At 35.3% G+C, this 17,673-nt stretch overlaps 1 protein-coding gene and 1 pseudogene across 2 annotated transcripts in view; one reads left to right on the top strand and one right to left on the bottom strand.

Moving 5' to 3' along the window:
• Positions 1 to 17,673, bottom strand: part of LRRTM4 (leucine rich repeat transmembrane neuronal 4) — a 696,009-nt gene that overhangs the window by 427,660 nt on the left and 250,676 nt on the right. The window lies entirely within an intron of this gene.
• Positions 4,163 to 5,051, top strand: LOC116881056 (annotated as a pseudogene).

Genomic DNA, 17,673 nt, shown 5'->3' with positions numbered 1-17,673 from the left:
TATGTCCCCTTTTCAATTCTGTATTACTATAATTTTATTAATATTATGTTAATATATATAGTAAAAATAATTTCTCTATAATTCTGAAGAAATCATAAATTCTATAGGACTCCAGTTAGCAGAAAACAGATTTAAAAACCTAGACAACCTTGAAATCTTTTCACAAAGAAAAAGGCTTAAACAAATAGACTTCAAATTCTAGTTCTCTCCAACATTCCAGGTGAAATGATCAAAGGCTTAGATCATGTGTGGCAGGATAATATTTATATGTTTTCTGTAGATATACCCTTCTCCTTCCATATCCAGAAAGTAGCTGGGATTTGGCTTTTTTTTGGCACAGATTTTGGGTGACCAGATAAAAGTTAAAAGTGCATCTTCTCCTTTTGTGTAATTTTAAGCTTAGCAAAGAGGATTCCTAGGATATTGAGGGAAATGGAAGGGAAAGGAGAATTTAGAAGCAACTAGAAGGGAAGGACTGCAGTTGAAAAGGGGGCTGACTAATCTATGTCCTTGAGGAAACTGTAGTACCCAGGAAGAAGGCAAGACCTAAAGGGAACACAATATCAAACACATGTCTACAGCTTGCTGTGTGTGAGGCACTTTTGGAGAACTTCACCTGCATTTATTCATTTAATCCTCACAAAAATATTCTGAGATCAATAATAGAATTTACACTGAATTTACACACAAGATGAAAAAACTGAGGCAAAAAGAAGTTATATAACATACAATGTGGGCACAACTACTAGTAGAGGCACTATTTGACTTGTAACTGGCTCCACTCTCTGCATTCATCCAGTGGACTTTTTCACGGCTAATGGGTATATGGATGCATAGTATCTTGTTGGCAAAGTCCTCACTATTACAGCACACAACAAAGTCCAGGAAGAGCTTGTCTCTCTAAAGGTGATATTTGGATGCATGGTAATCATGAAAATATAAGAATTTCTGAGATTAAATTTTCTACCAGCCTGGTAGAATGGGGGCTTAGAGGCATAATTAAGTTAACTCAAAACAAAAGTTTTTAAAATGTCAATATTCCCACATACTTTCTGACGGATAATAATATGTAAGAAACTTTGAGGACTTAGGCAAGGAAAGAAAAAATACAGAAACAATTAGACCAGGTCATAAGTCAAGAACTCACCATTCACCAGTTCAAGACAACTATTGCCCTCAAGTATGTGAAGCAGATTCCAACAGATATGCACTCTTATTTTAGAATGTCTGGGATTGGGAATGAGAAGTCACTGGAAAAGATGGGAGGTATAAATCTTGATACAACTGCAGCCTTGGAGAAGGTCACAGATGCCTGAAACGATCCTGTGTTGGCATATATTGATCCTTGCTTATAGTTAAGGTGGCTGGACTTGTGAGGCAAAGAGGTTTGGGTTTTTGTTTGTTTCTCTAATAAGTAGGGTTAATGAGCCTCTGAGAGAATAGAAGAAAGGTCCTAACCAAATTCTACCGATACAATCAAAATGGAAACAGAACAATGCCATGCTTTCTGCTATGATTGCCTAGCTCCCTAAGTTAAGACTCTTCAGGTTAGAGCGTCTCTGAACTGGAAAAGAAAATCAGAGTGAATATAAACATTTTGCTTCCCATTTCTTTTGGGTATAACTGATTAAAACCAAAATAAACCCAATATGTAAGATGACCTTTCTGAAATTTCAATGAAGCATTAAGTGCAGTGATGCAGCAAGATTAAAGAAAAACAAAAACAAAACAAAAACACTGAAACTAAAAGTAGGCAACTACAGGGAGCCAAAAGAATGGAGAACCAGGAAAAAACAAACAAAAATCATCACCTGTATCTTAGATGGGAACAACATCATCACCTTTTGTTGAAGAGGCTAGGGAGGCTAGGAAGTGGCTTTAACAGAAATCTGTCTTCTCACAATTCTGGATAACTAGAAGTCAAAGATCAAGGTGTTGGCTAGGTTATTTCTTCTGAGGACTTTCTCCTTGTTCATGGTCATCGTCACCCTCTCTCTTCACATAGTCTTCCTCTGTATTGGTCCATTTCTGGCTTTTAAGTCTTCGAAAAATGGCCGGAATTTCTTCTGCATCTGATTGTTCTCCCTTCCCCATCAATTTCATAGCTCTTGGAAGTCCAAGGGTTTCCCAAGGATCTATGCTAACACTAAGGAGACTACATTCTCTTGTGTCTTACATTATTTACTGGCCCTAACAATCGGCCTTAACATAAAACATGACAGTCCTTCCATTCTTCAAACAAACAGACAAAAATTAATCAAATTGATTAATCAAACATCTATATGCTGAAAATGTGCTAGAGTCCCACCAGAAAGCCATGATGAGTGTCTCAGAATTATCCATAACCTCCTTGATTCTCTCCACTGCGCCTCTCACAAATTACAATTCAGCAATCATTCCTGTTTCCTGAGCATTCCCTTAGCTTCTCACACATAGGCAAAATATTTTTCAAAAGTTTTCTCTCTTTTGAAAAGAGGAATTCTTGTGCCAGCTGTTCACAGAAACAAATGTTTCACCTCAGATGAAAAACGTGATAATGGATGTAAAACCTGTAATGGAGGGAGTGTACAGAATATTGGATATTATAGAAACACACATGAGTAAATTAAATGTCAATTTTAAGAAATGTTTCACAAAATACGTAAGAAAAAAGAAAAAGAGAATATAAATTATGAGAGCAAGGAAGGCACATGGAATATACCCTAAAAAACAATTTGCAGTACAGACTGAAGTCAAAAACAAAATGAAAATCAATGGTCAAGAAGTGATAAAGTGAATTAAAAAAAAAAAACAAGATTGATAAATCACCCCAGTCTTAATTAAAAAAAAAAAAGAAGTAGTAAAATGAATTTTTCTGGGGTAAACGAACACTTGAATCTGTAGATCAAGATAGCTTGAAATCTACCATGTAACATAAATACAGAGAGCATTTCAACTTTATACTATCCCTGTAGGAAGTCTTGAATGTCATGGATAAAGAAAACAAATAAAATTTTCTAAGTATTTTTGGAAGGACAAACACATATCCAATTCACACTGAACCATATACATATATAAGTACATACATACATATTGATGGCAGAGTTTTCTTCTGCATCAGAAAGCTATAAGACAATTGATTCAACACAATTTGGGGAAGAGGGACACACACACACACACATTTATTTATCTTTCGATCTATAATATATAAGTTGTGGCATCAAAAGTACATCATTAGAAATATAAGAATTTCAAAACGCGAAGTAACCTAAAAAACCAAAATAACAGCAACCAAGAAACCAAACTGCTAAAGATGTAATCCAGATGACTTAGAAATTAATCACTTAAAACCTTGATAACAAAATTAAAAGGAATAAGCAAAGACTTCTTTCTCCTAAAAAGTGGAGAAGAAATTCTCTACTCTTTCTACTAACTACAGTGAAAAACACTGGAGAGAAGAAGGCAGACTGGCAAGGAACCTCGGCATCCAGGAAATAACAATGCTGAAGTCTGTGGGTTTTCTTTTATCTTTATATATTGCAGACTTGGTGTTACAAAAGCTAGTAACTTGTAAACTTCTATGGGCACAGACAATAAAAGCCCTAACAAAAGTTTGCTCCTGTTTGGTTTTAAAAGGCTTATAAAAGGGACAGTCTAGCAAGATTTAAAACAAACAAACAAAAACTTAGAAAACAGCTACTTTATCCAAACAGCACAGAAAAAAATGTGGCCCCACCTTTACTCACACCAACAAACGTCTAGACTTCCACTCTCTGGTAGTTATAAAAATTTGCCTTTCCTCTTTCCACATATCCTCATGAAAGTGATATTGTCTTTAAACCTTGCATTGTAATCCCTGATGCACCACCATGATACCCAGGGAAGATAGGGTAATCCAGAAGTCCAAATACTTGCTTGAGATCGTCTAACGTGTGTGTGTGTGTGTGTGTGTGTGTGTGCGTGTGTGTGTGTATACATACATATATAAATATATATATAAATATTTTGTTAATTTTTTTGAGAGATTGAGAGCAGGGTGGGTGAGAGAGGGTGACAGGGAGAAGCAGACTCCCCACTGAGCAAGGAGCCCGACATGGAGCTCGATCCCAGGACACTGAGATCATGATCTGAGCCACAGGGAGATGATCAACTAACTAAGCCACCCAGATGCTCTGAGATCATCTAACTTTTAGGTGAATAACCAAAATGCTTTATTGTTGAAGCAGGCAAAATTGGTTCCAAGCAGATGCAGCAGATCCATATGGCTCTCCACGGGAAGGCTATGGGGCCAATGGGCAAGAACACCATGATAGACAAGGCTATCTGAAGGCATCTGGAGAACCAGCCTGCTCTGGAGAAAACTATTGCCTCACATCAGGAGGACTGTGGGCTTTATGTTCACCGAGGAGGACCTCACTGAAATCAGGGACATGCTGCTGGCCAATAAGGTGCCAGCCTTCACCTGTGCTGGTGCCAGAGCTCCATGTAAAGTCTTTGTGTCAGCTCAGAACACTGGTCTGGGGCTCAAGAAGACCTCCTTCTTCCAGGCTTTAGGTATCACCACTAAACTCTCCAGGGGCACCATTGAAATCCTGAGTGATGTGCAAACATTTAACACATAGACAAAGTGGGAGCCAGCGAAGTCATAGTGCTTGCCATGCTGAACACCTCCAACTTCTCCTTTGGGATAATCATCCAGTAGGTGTTTGACGATGGCAGCATCTACAGCCCTGAAGTCCTTGACATCACAGAGGAAACTGCATTCTTGCTTCATGGAAATTATCCCCAAGGTTGCCAGTGTATGTCTGCAGACAGGTTACCTGACTATTGCATCAGTGCCCCATTCTGCCATCATATCAGCAGGTCCAGGCTCTGTCTGTGGCAACTGACTGCACCTTCCTACTGCTGAAAAGGTCAAGACTTTCTTGGCTGATCCATCTGCATTTGTGGCTGCTATTCCTGTGGCCACCACCACCAGTGCCGCCCCTGCTGCTGCAGCCCCAACCAAGGCTGAAGCAAAGGAAGAGTCAGAGGAGTCAGACAAGGATAAGGGATTTGGTCTCTTTCACTAATCACCGAAAAGCAACCGATCTTCCTCAGGCCCCTGTTCCTCAGGAGGCCTGCTTCTCCTTCTCCCACTCCCCCTGTTTGTGTTCCCTCTCTCTCTGTCTCTCTGTCAAATAAATAAATAAAGTCTTAAAAAAAAAAAAAGTAAAACTTGTTAGAGATGTTCTGTTTCTTGGGATGATTGTTCAGTGTGTCAGTGATCAGTGATCATTGTATTACACAAATACGTAAAATATTTAAAATAAAGAAATATCTTAGTTCTTTAAAAAAAGAAAAAGAATTCATGGAGGCCAAAAGGAAGTAGTTTTTTTTTTGTTTGTTTGTTTTTGGGTTTGTTTGTTTGTTTTTTTTTTTGTCAGAGAGCGAGAGCATAAACAGAGGAAGCATTAGGCAGAGAAAGAAGCAGGCTCCCCGCTAAGCAAGGAGCCCAATGGAGACTAGATCCCAGGATGCTGGGATCATGACCTGAGCCAAAGGCAGGTGTTTAACCAAGTGAGCCACCCAGGCATCCCAGAAGTAGTACATTTTAAAGCGTTGAAATAAAAGAACTTTATACCCAAGAATATACACCCAAGAATAATAGACTTCAAGAATAAAGGAATTCAAGACAGTCTCAGATGATGGAAAATAAAACAAAATAGACAAAAGAGAAGCAAAAAAATGAATAAGAATTGTTCCCAGATGATTTACTCTGAAAGGATGACTTAAGGAAGTTATCTAAACATCAAAAAGGAAAGACAAAAACAACAACAACAACAACAACAAAACCAGAAAGCAAAATTATGGGTAAATACAATAGACTTCCCTTCTCCTATTAAGTTTTCTAAATTATACCTGATGTTTGAGCCAAAATTTATAAAATTGTCTACTTTAGCTCTCAGTGAATATATAGGAAATATTTAACATAATTATAACTGAGGTAAGGTGGAAAGATGTAAGGGTAGGAAAATTTTGCATACTTTACTCAAACTAGTCAAATGTTGATACCAGTAGACTGTTATAAGTTATGTAGATACAATATATAATGTAAAGCAAATAATAAAAAATTCTTAAGAGATACACTTATAGACATCACAGATAAAATGGAATTCTAAACAATGTTCAAGTAACCTCTAGGAAGAGAAGAAAAAGAAAACACAGAAATGAAAAACAAAGAGAATGAATGGAAAACAAAAATAAAATGATAGTCATAAGCTCTTAACATATCAGTAATTGCATTATATGTAACTAATCTGATTACAATTAAAAATAAAGATTGAAAGGGTATATTTAAAAAATATGATGCAACTGTATGTTATTTATAAGAAAGTCACTTAAAATACAGGTTTCCCTCACTATCTATAAATGGAGTAAGGTGCTTATGAAAACTTTCATAAGCCACAACATGGCATAAAGTGAAAAAGCAATTATCATTAGTTTATATACAAAAATTTTTCTAGCATTCCCTGACCCCCAAAATAACCTCTTTCAGGCTTTTCTGACTCCTAAGGACACATCTTGCTAATGGATGCACAAAATAAATCCAGATAAAAGAACAGATGCTCATAGACTTAGTTCAGAGCTAGGGAGGCTTGATGCTGAGATGCTGAGCATAGTTCCTGGGGAAGGAGCTTGGTGCTGCTGCAACTCTCGCTGTGACTGTTTGGCACTATCTCTGCAACGACTCACAGCAAAAGAAACACTGAATGCTCTTTTTGCCTTTTTTCATAAAAGTGAAAATCCTCTTAGGATTTCTTTAGGTTAATGGAAACAGGTACTAATGTAGATTTTTTTTCATAAAAGTGGAGTGGCGTAATGCAAACGTGCAAACAGTGGGGAATACCTGTATAATGACATATGGAAGTTGAAAGTCAAAGTATTTATAAAGATTATGCAAATAATCAAAGGAAACAGGAGTGGCTGTATTACTACATCGGACAAAGTAGACTTCCCAGCAAAGAAATTTACCAGGAACAGAGTGGGTTATTACATAGTGATAAAGGGGCCAATCTACCAGTAAGACGCCGATACTGAATGTGTATACACCAAACAGCAAAGCTGCAAAATAGGTGAAGTGAAACAGTAGACTGAGAGAACAGGCCAAGCCACAATTATAGTTAACCCTCCCACACCTATCTCTCAAGCAGGGACAGACAACTAGGAATAAAATTAGCAAAAATATAAAAGAACTCCTCATTGTTATTAACCAACAGGATCTAATGCACATTTATAGGCTATACAACCTAGTTACAAATTATATCCACAGAACATTTATCAAAATAGACCATATCTTAACCACAAAACAAATTCAAACTATTAAAGAGGACTTAAACCATATGTAGTATATTCTCTGACCACAATAGCATCAGAGTAGAAAACCAATAAATATTACAGCAATAAGAGGACAGTCTCCAAATGCTTGAAACTAAGCTCTATTTCTAAGTGATACAGATATCAAAGAGGAAATATTAAAGGAAACAGAAAAAGGACAAATTTAACAGAAGAAAAATGAAATTAACATATCGATATATATGGGATGCAGCTAAAGTGGTGATAAAGAGAAATGCGTATCACTAGATGCCTATATTAGGAAGAAAGAAAAATCTCAAATCAGTAACCTAAGCTTTTGTATCAGGAAACCAGATAAAGAAGAACAAAAATAAGCCCAAAACATGGAGAAGGAAGGACATAATAAACAAAGAAACAAAACTAACAGAAATTAATGAAGTGAGAAAACAGAGAAACAACGAAGAAAATCTGTATAAAAAAATCTGGTTTTTGGAAAAGATCAGCAAAACTGACAAATCTCTGGTGTAACAGATTAGGAAAAAAAGAGATGGCATCAATGTCATGAATAAATAAGAGATATCTCTATAGCCTCTACTGGTATCAAAGGGATAATAAGAAACAATAGAAGTAACCCTACACAAATTAATTTGACAACATAGAGGAAATAGACCAATTCTTGAAAGCACAAATTAGCACTACTCAGCCAACCTGAAATAGATAAATAATGTAAACACCTCCATAACTTTTAAGAAATTAAATTGTTTATTTAATAAAATTATGAAAAAAAGAAATCTCCAGCCTCAATTGTTTCATTGGAAAAGTATACTAAACATTTTAGAACTAGCAACAACAACAACAAAAGAACTAATTTTAAACAAGCTCATATAAAAAATAGAAGAGGAAAGACTTTCCAACTCATCTGATGCAGTTAATAATTACTCTAATACAAATCCAGATGACAAAAAGGTAGAAAGAAAAAGAGGAAGAAAGAGAGAAAAGGAGTGAAGGAAGGAAGGAGAGCAGGAAGAAAGGGAGGAAGGAATGGAGGGAGGGAGGAGGAAGGAGGGAGGAAGTAAAGAAGTAAAGAAGAGAAGAAACAATAGATCAATATTCCTCACATATACAGACAAAAATAATTCTGAATTAAACGTTAGCAAATAGAATTCAGAAAAACATAAGAAATTAGTACATTATAACAAATTAATTTATTCTAGGGATGCCAAACTAGATCAATATTCCAAATCCAAGAAATATAACCTTCCATATTAAAAGGATAAGAAAGAAAAATTTCATGAAAAAATTACATGATCTTATCAGTTGATCTAGAAAAAGCACTGTCAAATTTCAACACCCCTTCATGATAATAATTCTTAGAAAACTAGGAAGAGAGAGACTTCTCTAACTTGCTTTAAAAAAAAAAAAAAAGAAAACTACAGATAATCTACAGCTAGTGGTAATAGACTGAATGCTTTTTCCTCTAAGTTTAGGAATAAGACAAGTTTATCCAGTCTCACCACTGCTATTCAACATGGAATTAGAAGTTGTAGCTAACAGGATACTGTTAAGCAAAGGAAATAAAGGCACTCAGATTGGAAAATAAGAAATAATTTCTATTTGCAGATGACCTGACTGCCTATGCAGAAAATGTCAAAAATCTACAAAACAGTTCTATAATTTATATGCAAGGTCAGAAATGTCACATAGTAGAACATAAACATTTTTAATTTTAGCATTTAAAAAAGTAATCATTTAAAAAAGTCAATTGCATTTTTATATACTAGCAATGAACACATCAAGATCAAAATTAAAAAAACAATACCAGTTCCACACCCTCAAGAAAAAGGTAACACCTACATATACGTCTAATAAAATATGTACAACACATTCCAGTGTTGTAAATTTTAAAATGCTGATGAAACCAAAGAAGATCTCAATACATGAAAACATATAACATGTTCATGAATTAGAAGACTCAGCACAGGAAAGACATCAAGTTTCTGCTAATTGTCACACATATGCAACACAATTCCTATCAAATCCTAGCAAGATATCTTATAGTATATACAAGATTATTCTAAAGCTTATATGGAAAGGCAAAAGAAGTAAAATATCCATAACATTTCTGAAAAATATAATAAACTGGTAGGAATTACCAGTCCATGTAATTTGAAGACTTATTATAAGCTATGGTATGAGGACTGTGGTATTGGCAAAGACAAAGACACACAGGTCAAAAGAATGGGATAAGAATCCATACACACAGAAGTACAGCCAACGGAATTTTTTGACAAAGAGAAAAAAGCCTTTTCAACAAATTGTGCTAGAGCAATATGACACCCAGAGGCAAAAAAATGAATCTCGACGTAAACCTCACAATTTACACAAAACTTAACTCAAAGTAGACAGTAGATTTAAATAAAAACATTAAACTATAACATTTCTTGAAAATGTAGGAGAAGATCTTTGGGACTTCAGGCTTGGTGAAGAGTTTTTAAACACAACACCAAAAACAGTCCATAAAAGAAAAAAAAAAAGATGAACTGGACTTCTTTCCCTGAAGAAGATACGCGGATAACATTTAAGCGTGTAAGAGAAGAGGTTTCATATCAATAACCATTAGGGAAATGCTAATTAAGACCACAGTGAGATATCACTACGTACTTATTGGAAGAGCTAAAATTAAAAATAGTGACACCACCAAATGCTGGTGAGACTATAGAGAAATTCAATCCCGGGGTGCTTGATGGTTCAGTCAGTTAAGAGCCCAACTCTTGATTTCTGCCTAGATTGTGATCTCAGGCTCTTGAGCCCCACCTTGGCTTGGTGGGGGGTGGTCCATACTCAGAGGGGAGTCTGCTTGGGATTCTCTCTTCCCCTCTCCCTCTGCTCTTTCCCTGCTTGTCCTCTCTCTCTAATATAAATAGATAAATAAATAGATAAATAAACAAATAAATAAAATATTAAAAAAAAGAAAAAGCCACGAACAACTCAATCCCTCATATACTGCTGGTAGAAATGTGAAATGGCAGAGTTATTACAAAAAATAGCTAAGCAGTTTCTTAAAAAAATAAAATATACATTACCATAGAATGGATCAATTGCACTTCTGGGCATTTATCCCAGAGAAATAAAACTTATATCCACACAAAAACTTGTACATAATTTTTTATAGCAACTTTCTTTGTAATAGCCCCAAATTGAAAGCAACAAAAATGTTACTTATCTATGGAAAAACAAAATGTAATATCTATGTATCATGGAATACTATTAATCAGTAAAAAGGAACAAATTACCAATATATGCAGCAACTTGGATCATTCTCAAGGGCACTCTCCTGAGTGGGGGAAAAAAAAAAAAAAGCCAGTCTCTAAGGGTCACATACTGTATAAACCCATTTACATAACATTCTTAAAACAAAGTTATAGAGAGGGAGAACTGACTAATGGTTGCCAGGGTTTAATGAACAAAGCAGTAAGGGGTAAGGGATTTGGGTATGGCCATAAAGGGGTAGCAGAATGTGAGTCTTGATGGTGATGAAGTAGTTCTGTATGTTTTGTATTGAAGTAGTGGTTTCATGAACACATACTTGTGATGCAATGTCATACAACGATACTCACTTTTTATTGTATTAACAGTTTCTTGGTTTGTTATTGCTGTATAGCCATGTGAGATGTAACCTCTGGGAGAAACTAGGTGAATGACACCTGAAAACTCTCTGTATGGTCTTTGCAACCTGGCTCTTACATTAACTGGCTAGGTAACATTCATTCAATAGCAATTTCTTGAGAGCAAGCTATGTTTCAAGGATTACATTGATGAAGCAATAATAATCAAATAAAAAATAATCAAATAAAAAATCAAAATAGAATTGTTCCATCTTGTGATATAGACAAATGAACAAGCAGTTAAGCAGTGATGCATTCCTTGACAGTAGGTATGGGGAGAATGGAGGTCAACAGTAAGAGACCAGATCAGAATTAAAAAGTGAGAGCACCAGCATGGAGTCTGCTTCAGATTCTCTCTCCCTCTCCTCCTCCTGCTCACTGTCTCTCTCTCTCTCTCTCAAATTAATAAGTAAATAAGTAAATCTAAAAAGTTATTAAAAAAAGTGAGAGGATCTTTTCTGAAGTTATAGATGAAGGATGAATAAGAGTGGTCTAGGTGAAGACCCAGGAATGGAGAGAAGTGGATTAAGATTATGACTGTGTTTCAATACAAATGGCACAACAATTGCAAGATCAAGAGCAAATAATTTACTCAATGTTGCTATAATCAGGTTACTTTTCATCCTTTCCATGTAGAACACCTGTATGTTTGATGAACAAAGAGATTCAGCAGAAGAGCCCACATTAAAAGCTTTATAGGCCAAAATCGACTCATAACTCTACAGTTAATTATTCTGAATGTATAGTGAAACACAGAAAGGAAAGGAGAAGATATTTTATTTGGTGAAACAAGCAAAAGCTCAGGGTCAGGAGGTTTAAGATGTGAATTAAAAGATCAGCCTAATAGATCACAGGGTGCCTTTTAGTACCAGGAGAAAATTCTATATGAAAAGATTATAAAAGTCTCTATTATATTTTTAACAGAGAAGTAATATTTCTGGAATTTACACAATATTCAGCTTTACAAATTTGTAAATCACAACAGATTACAGAGGTAAAGAATATACTTATCTGAAATTTCCTAAAGAAGATGCTGAAGCAATTGAAAACATGAACAAAGCACAAGTGTATATGAGCATCCTCTCCAAATTTCCTACATTAGATTTTCCTTACCACTTGACCTATAAGTGAAAGGATTAAAACTGGGGCATCTGATGGGCTCAGTAGAATCACAACATGTGATTCTTGATCTTGGAGTCTTGAGTTCAAGCCCCACAATGGGTATAGAGATAAGTAAGTAAGTGAGTAAGCAAGTAAATAAGTAAGTAAGTAAGAAATTAAGTACATAAATAAATAAATAAATAAATAAGAGTGGAACTTTCAAGAAATTGTATTTGTACGTTTGTATTTGGTTAGTTGAATGGTTGCTTTCAATATAGAATGATATGTAATCTGTACATCAGGGATTAGAATATATCCTATACAAGTGAGTTTTAATGATTAGCTGTGATTCAAAACACAACACTCCACAAATGGGTAGCAATATTTAGATATTAAACCACCTCTTGTCAAAATTTGTCAATATATTTTTCTAATAGCCATTAACTACCACATCATGAAAGGGATTCTAATTTGTCATCATTCCATTTTTGATGTTATTAAGAAACATAAATATAAACTGAGCTTGTACCAAGAAGCAAAAGCTAATTTGACTATACTCATAGACACAGATGCAATAAGTGCATGTCAAAACAGCATTTTCATAGGCGATGGAGCATTTACATTTCTGAGTGGGTTTTTAGAATTGCAATTATCCAATTTAGAAGGCAAGAGGGCAATTTCCTTATGAAAGTAAAGCCTTACCAAGCCTGGTCAAAATGCATTTGGGGACCTTATACTAATTGATGACGCTGGAATTGGAGACGATCTTAAAGTAATGATTTCAGGAGATGAACCATAGAGTAACTTGTACTTTTCCCCATCACTAGGCAATAACTTTAAATTAATAATTTCCTATATTCACACATACAGTCATTTCATATTTCTTATTATTATCTCCAATGGTAAGTCTTAGGCAGGCACAAATTGGAGGAAGCATGAATATTGTGTGTAGTCCATAGGAGATGCTGAAAAATTGAACTCTGTTTGGGTTTCACAGTTCCTCTAGAGAAGAGACTGAGGGTATTTTGAGTATCAAAGACTAAGCAGTTATAAAAATAGTGTTCTCAAATATTTTGGTAGTGATAAAAAATAGATAAATGTAAACCAAGGAATAGTTAAAAAATGAGGAAATATGAATCAATGGTAAATTTACTGCTCACCAAATATCCTATTTTTTCCCTACATTTTCTACATCTTCTTGCAGCTGGCAACTGTCATATGACAAAGTCTAGTCAGTGGGTGATAAGGAAAAGTAACATGCATCATTTCTAGATGAACACTGTGGAATTCCTCTGGGAAATTATCCAGGACATCTTTTCCTGTTCTTGTGAACCTGGAAGTTCATTTAAGTTCATACTGTTGGATGAAGCTCCCAATAATCCTTGGTACTTGAGTGAGCAGATCCCCTTGGTGTCCCAAGCTGGAAATGAAATGTGAGAATGAAATAAAACTGGATTACTCCAAGCCACTTAAAAAAACCTCTCTCCTGACTAATCCACATGGTACCTGAGATCAGGAACCTAGGATGAAACATGAGTGAGAGTCTGTGCAGGATTCCTAACAGCATTAGGACTACTACTGATCTTTGGAGAAAGGGGTCTCTCTATCCTGGTCTATAGGTCTTGTTGACTTTGTTGACTAAGCTTGTTGACTAAAAACAAACAAACATATAGCAACCCTCGCATATACAATAAACTTGATTTCCAAGTATTTTCAGATTTACTGAGAAGTTATAGTACTGTGCAGAGTTCTCATATAACCCTTGCCCAGTTTCCCCTGTTGTTAACATCTTAGTACAGTACATTTGTCTTAAGTAATGAATCATCACTGATATATTATTATTCATTGAAGTTCACAATTTATTTGCATTTCTTTAGCTTTTACCTAATATCCCTTTACCTATTCCAGGACCCCATCTAGAAGACCCTATCATTTATTTTTCTTATCTCCTTAGACTCTATAAACTGTGACAGTTCCTCAGACTTTCCTTGTTTTTGATGACCTTTGCAGTTTCAAGGAGTACTGGTCAGGTATTTTGTAGGCTAGATTTAAATGTGGGTTTGTCTGATAGTTTTCTCATAGTTAAACTATGATTATGGGTTTTAGGCAGGCATATCACATCATACTAAGAGTATATACCATTGAGATGACATCACAGAGAATGTTACCCTTAATGACCTAGTTGAGGTAGTGTTTTTGGTTTCCTCCTGACCCCAGAAAGTTATTCTTCACCCCAAATTTTCACACTGTACTCTATATAAGAAAGTCATGTGGGTACACATTTTTATGTCTAGATAATTTGACCTGGAATCACATTCTCCTCTTGTAAATTGTCCCAAGATTTCTTGGTACTTTGTCCTAATGGTATCTATACAATGAAAACACTTCATGTAATGGAGGTTCAAACTTGTGAAAAGGTATGTTAAGTTCATGCTTCTTTAATATTTGTCTTTGGAACTGTATATAGCATTTACACATCTACGCTCACAGTAACTCAGAATATTAGCATTTCAGAACTGTACATAAGAAAGCACATTAGCCAGCTCAAGCTGCCATAAAAATACCACAGACTTAGTGGCTTATACAACAGAAAATCTTTTTCTCACAGTTCTGGAGGCTTAAAGTTTGAGATCAGGCTACATTACAATTGGTTTTTGGTGAAGACTCTTCCTGGCATGCTGTTTACAGAATTCTCTATTGTAAGTGGCCTCCGTGGCCTTAGTTGGGTTCATGAATGTGGAGACAGAGAGCAAGTGACCTCTCTGGTATCTCTTATTTTAAGGACACTAATCCTATCAGATCAGGGCCCCACCCTTATGACTTCATTTAACCTTCATTACTTCCTTAAAGGCCCATCTCCAAATATAACCACACTGGGGGTTAGGGTTTCAGTATAATGAACTTTTAGGAGACACATTCAGTCCATTACCAAAGGTAAAGAAATAAAAAGAAAGCCAAGTAATGAATAGAAGATGATATACAAAATCAAATTTCTCTTTCACCCAATTCAAATAAAAGAAAAGCAAATTACTAGGGGGAAATATTTTTATTTATTTTATTCTACTATTTTATTTACTATTTGTTTTTGGAAAAGCAGTGATATTTACCTTTCAAACGTGCGCTAGGTGTCAAGACATGATTAGATATAAATCTATTCAAACCAACCCTAAAATGAGTCCCCTTATATAAACACACAGCACAATTAGAATGAAATGGTCATCTCAATACTGCTCTACTAATGAGAATTGCCTCTATGAAATGACTATATTCATTTAATTAAAAAGCCCATTATGGATCTCATTCAAAATGCTGTTCACTGAGCTCTTTAGAATAAATCTAATTTGTTATAGTGGAGTGTTTAGAAGTGTCACTTTTATTTGTTTTCAAAGATGGTAAAACAACAGGGTCTTGGAAAATATAATGAGCCATCCACCAAAAGAAGTCACAGTGAATGGCTTTTATAAGTTGAGAAAGCCTTAAAATTAAAAGGGAGTCATGTCATCATAATATGCTAAGGAAATGACAAAGGAGAGCTGCTGCTCAATACAACAGAGGAATAAAAGGAACAATGATATAAAATGCAAAGCTTTCTTCTGTGTTCTACTTGTTCAGCATATTTATAAAGTTGTATTTTAACTACTCTAATTATTATACTTGAGAGGAAAACAGTACAGTAATACTTTTTGTATTAGTAGTATGTTCAAAGTAACATGCTACATCATTTTACATATAATATCATTTGATTTAATACATATGAAACCTTGAGAAGAGTTTCAAACCCAAGGAAGCGTATAAAGTCCTTAGTCTATAAAAAAGTAGGATCATTAATTGCTGAGAAAATAATGGATAATTAAATATATTGCACTACAACAACTGATTCTTTTAGCAGAAAAAATAATGAAGGTTTTTACCTAATTATATTGCAAAATAAATTTCAAGTGGAGTAAATTTTACTTGTAAAATTGTTAAGTAGACATCTGGACCAAAATAATATTTCCACTAATTTCTGGAAAACAAAGAAGACAAAAGAGTTGTAAATGATTTAGCAGAGTGGATGAATTTATATTCCAAGGGTCTACAGAGAAGATTCTGATAGGAAAAGGACCTATTTGTCCCACCAATCTCCTGAGATGGTCCAGCAGGAATGATAGTGGATGGTGAGAGACTGGTGCTAAAATCGTCTGAAAGGCTTAGTCCTTCTGACTGCAGGAAGCAGAAGGACAATACTGCAGGTGGACAGAGCTGCGGAGGCTCTGAATGTGGAAGAGGTAAGAACCACTGGTGTGCAGAGGCAAGGCATCTGGCTGAACCCAGGGTGAGTGCAAGCTGACATGGGCTAAACTCTGAGACCCCTCTCTTCTATCCTAATCTGCTCCCTGAAAAGAGACCAGACACAGGAAGATGGCTGAATAAATTTTATCATCTAGAGGAAACAAACAAGAATACTGAAATACTGATACTTGGTCTGGGAAAAGGACCCCAAAATAAGTCATGCCTTGCTATCTTATTGACCTCTGTCCAGTAAAGCCATAGGAATAAAATTTCCCCAAATAAATCTTCTAATAAGCTTTTTAGTGTTTCAATGATTATTGAAGAAATCTCCCAGAAAGTTGAACGTGAAACAATTGAAAATAAGTGAAAATATAGTAGAAAATTAAAAACACTGATTAGGAGTTCCATTCTATGACGAATGTGGAGAGACCATATATTCCAGTTTGCCCTGGTAGTTCTTCTTTAGAACTGTTTTCCAGCAGATTTATCGATAATGCCGTTTTCAAGTTAAAAAATATCCAGCTATGGACTATGAATTTTAAGTTCATCCTGTTAGACAATAAATTTTTCCAAAAAGAGAATTTAAAAGATTAGAAAAAGTTTCAGTAGATGCTCAGAGCACTGATGTTAAGTAAAGGATCTTAAACATCTTCAGAGTGGGAAAATAATGCTAAGTCAAAGTCCATTTGAAAATGATTAGACATCTCACAGCACTGTATTATTTTTTCTACCTATATCTTTACTATTCTCAGTTTCCTTTATTAGCTCCTATTCTTTGCTGTCTAGTTTTGTTTCCTTAAACTAGTCTAAGACTTTTTGTAATCTCATTCTCTATTTAAATCTTTGATGACTTAATCCATATACAAAACTTCAAATTCTATCAATAGGTCAATGACTTTCAAATTTTTATTCTTAGCACCTACTTCTCAGCTCAGCTCCAAGTCTAAATCCAAGTATATCTAAATGAGCATTTGACATTTCCACTAAAAAGCAAAACAAAACAAAACCTCCCCTCCCCCCCCAAAAAAAACCCAAAAGAAAAACCCCCAAACAAAACAAAACAAAACCCTCAATTTCCTAAATCGACATTATAATTCCCTTTTCATCACATCCACTTTCAGTCTGTCCTTCTTTCAAGAATCTTCTTCCATGGATAGTACCACACACTACAATCTGGGTACCAGGAAACAGAATTCTTGGGAGTCATTCTTAATTCTTTCCTCTCTAATACTCTTACACTGAAATTATTATCAAGTCTTACCGACTTTTTACCCTACTGATTATCCCTTGTATCTCTCTAAATCTTTGCCCTGCCATTCCT

The sequence above is a fragment of the Lontra canadensis genome, unplaced genomic scaffold (assembly GCF_010015895.1).
Source record: "Lontra canadensis isolate GAN:19392208 unplaced genomic scaffold, GSC_riverotter_1.0 scaffold71, whole genome shotgun sequence".
Classification (NCBI taxonomy): Eukaryota; Metazoa; Chordata; class Mammalia; order Carnivora; family Mustelidae; genus Lontra; species Lontra canadensis.
This window is presented reverse-complemented; position numbering and strand designations above follow the sequence as displayed.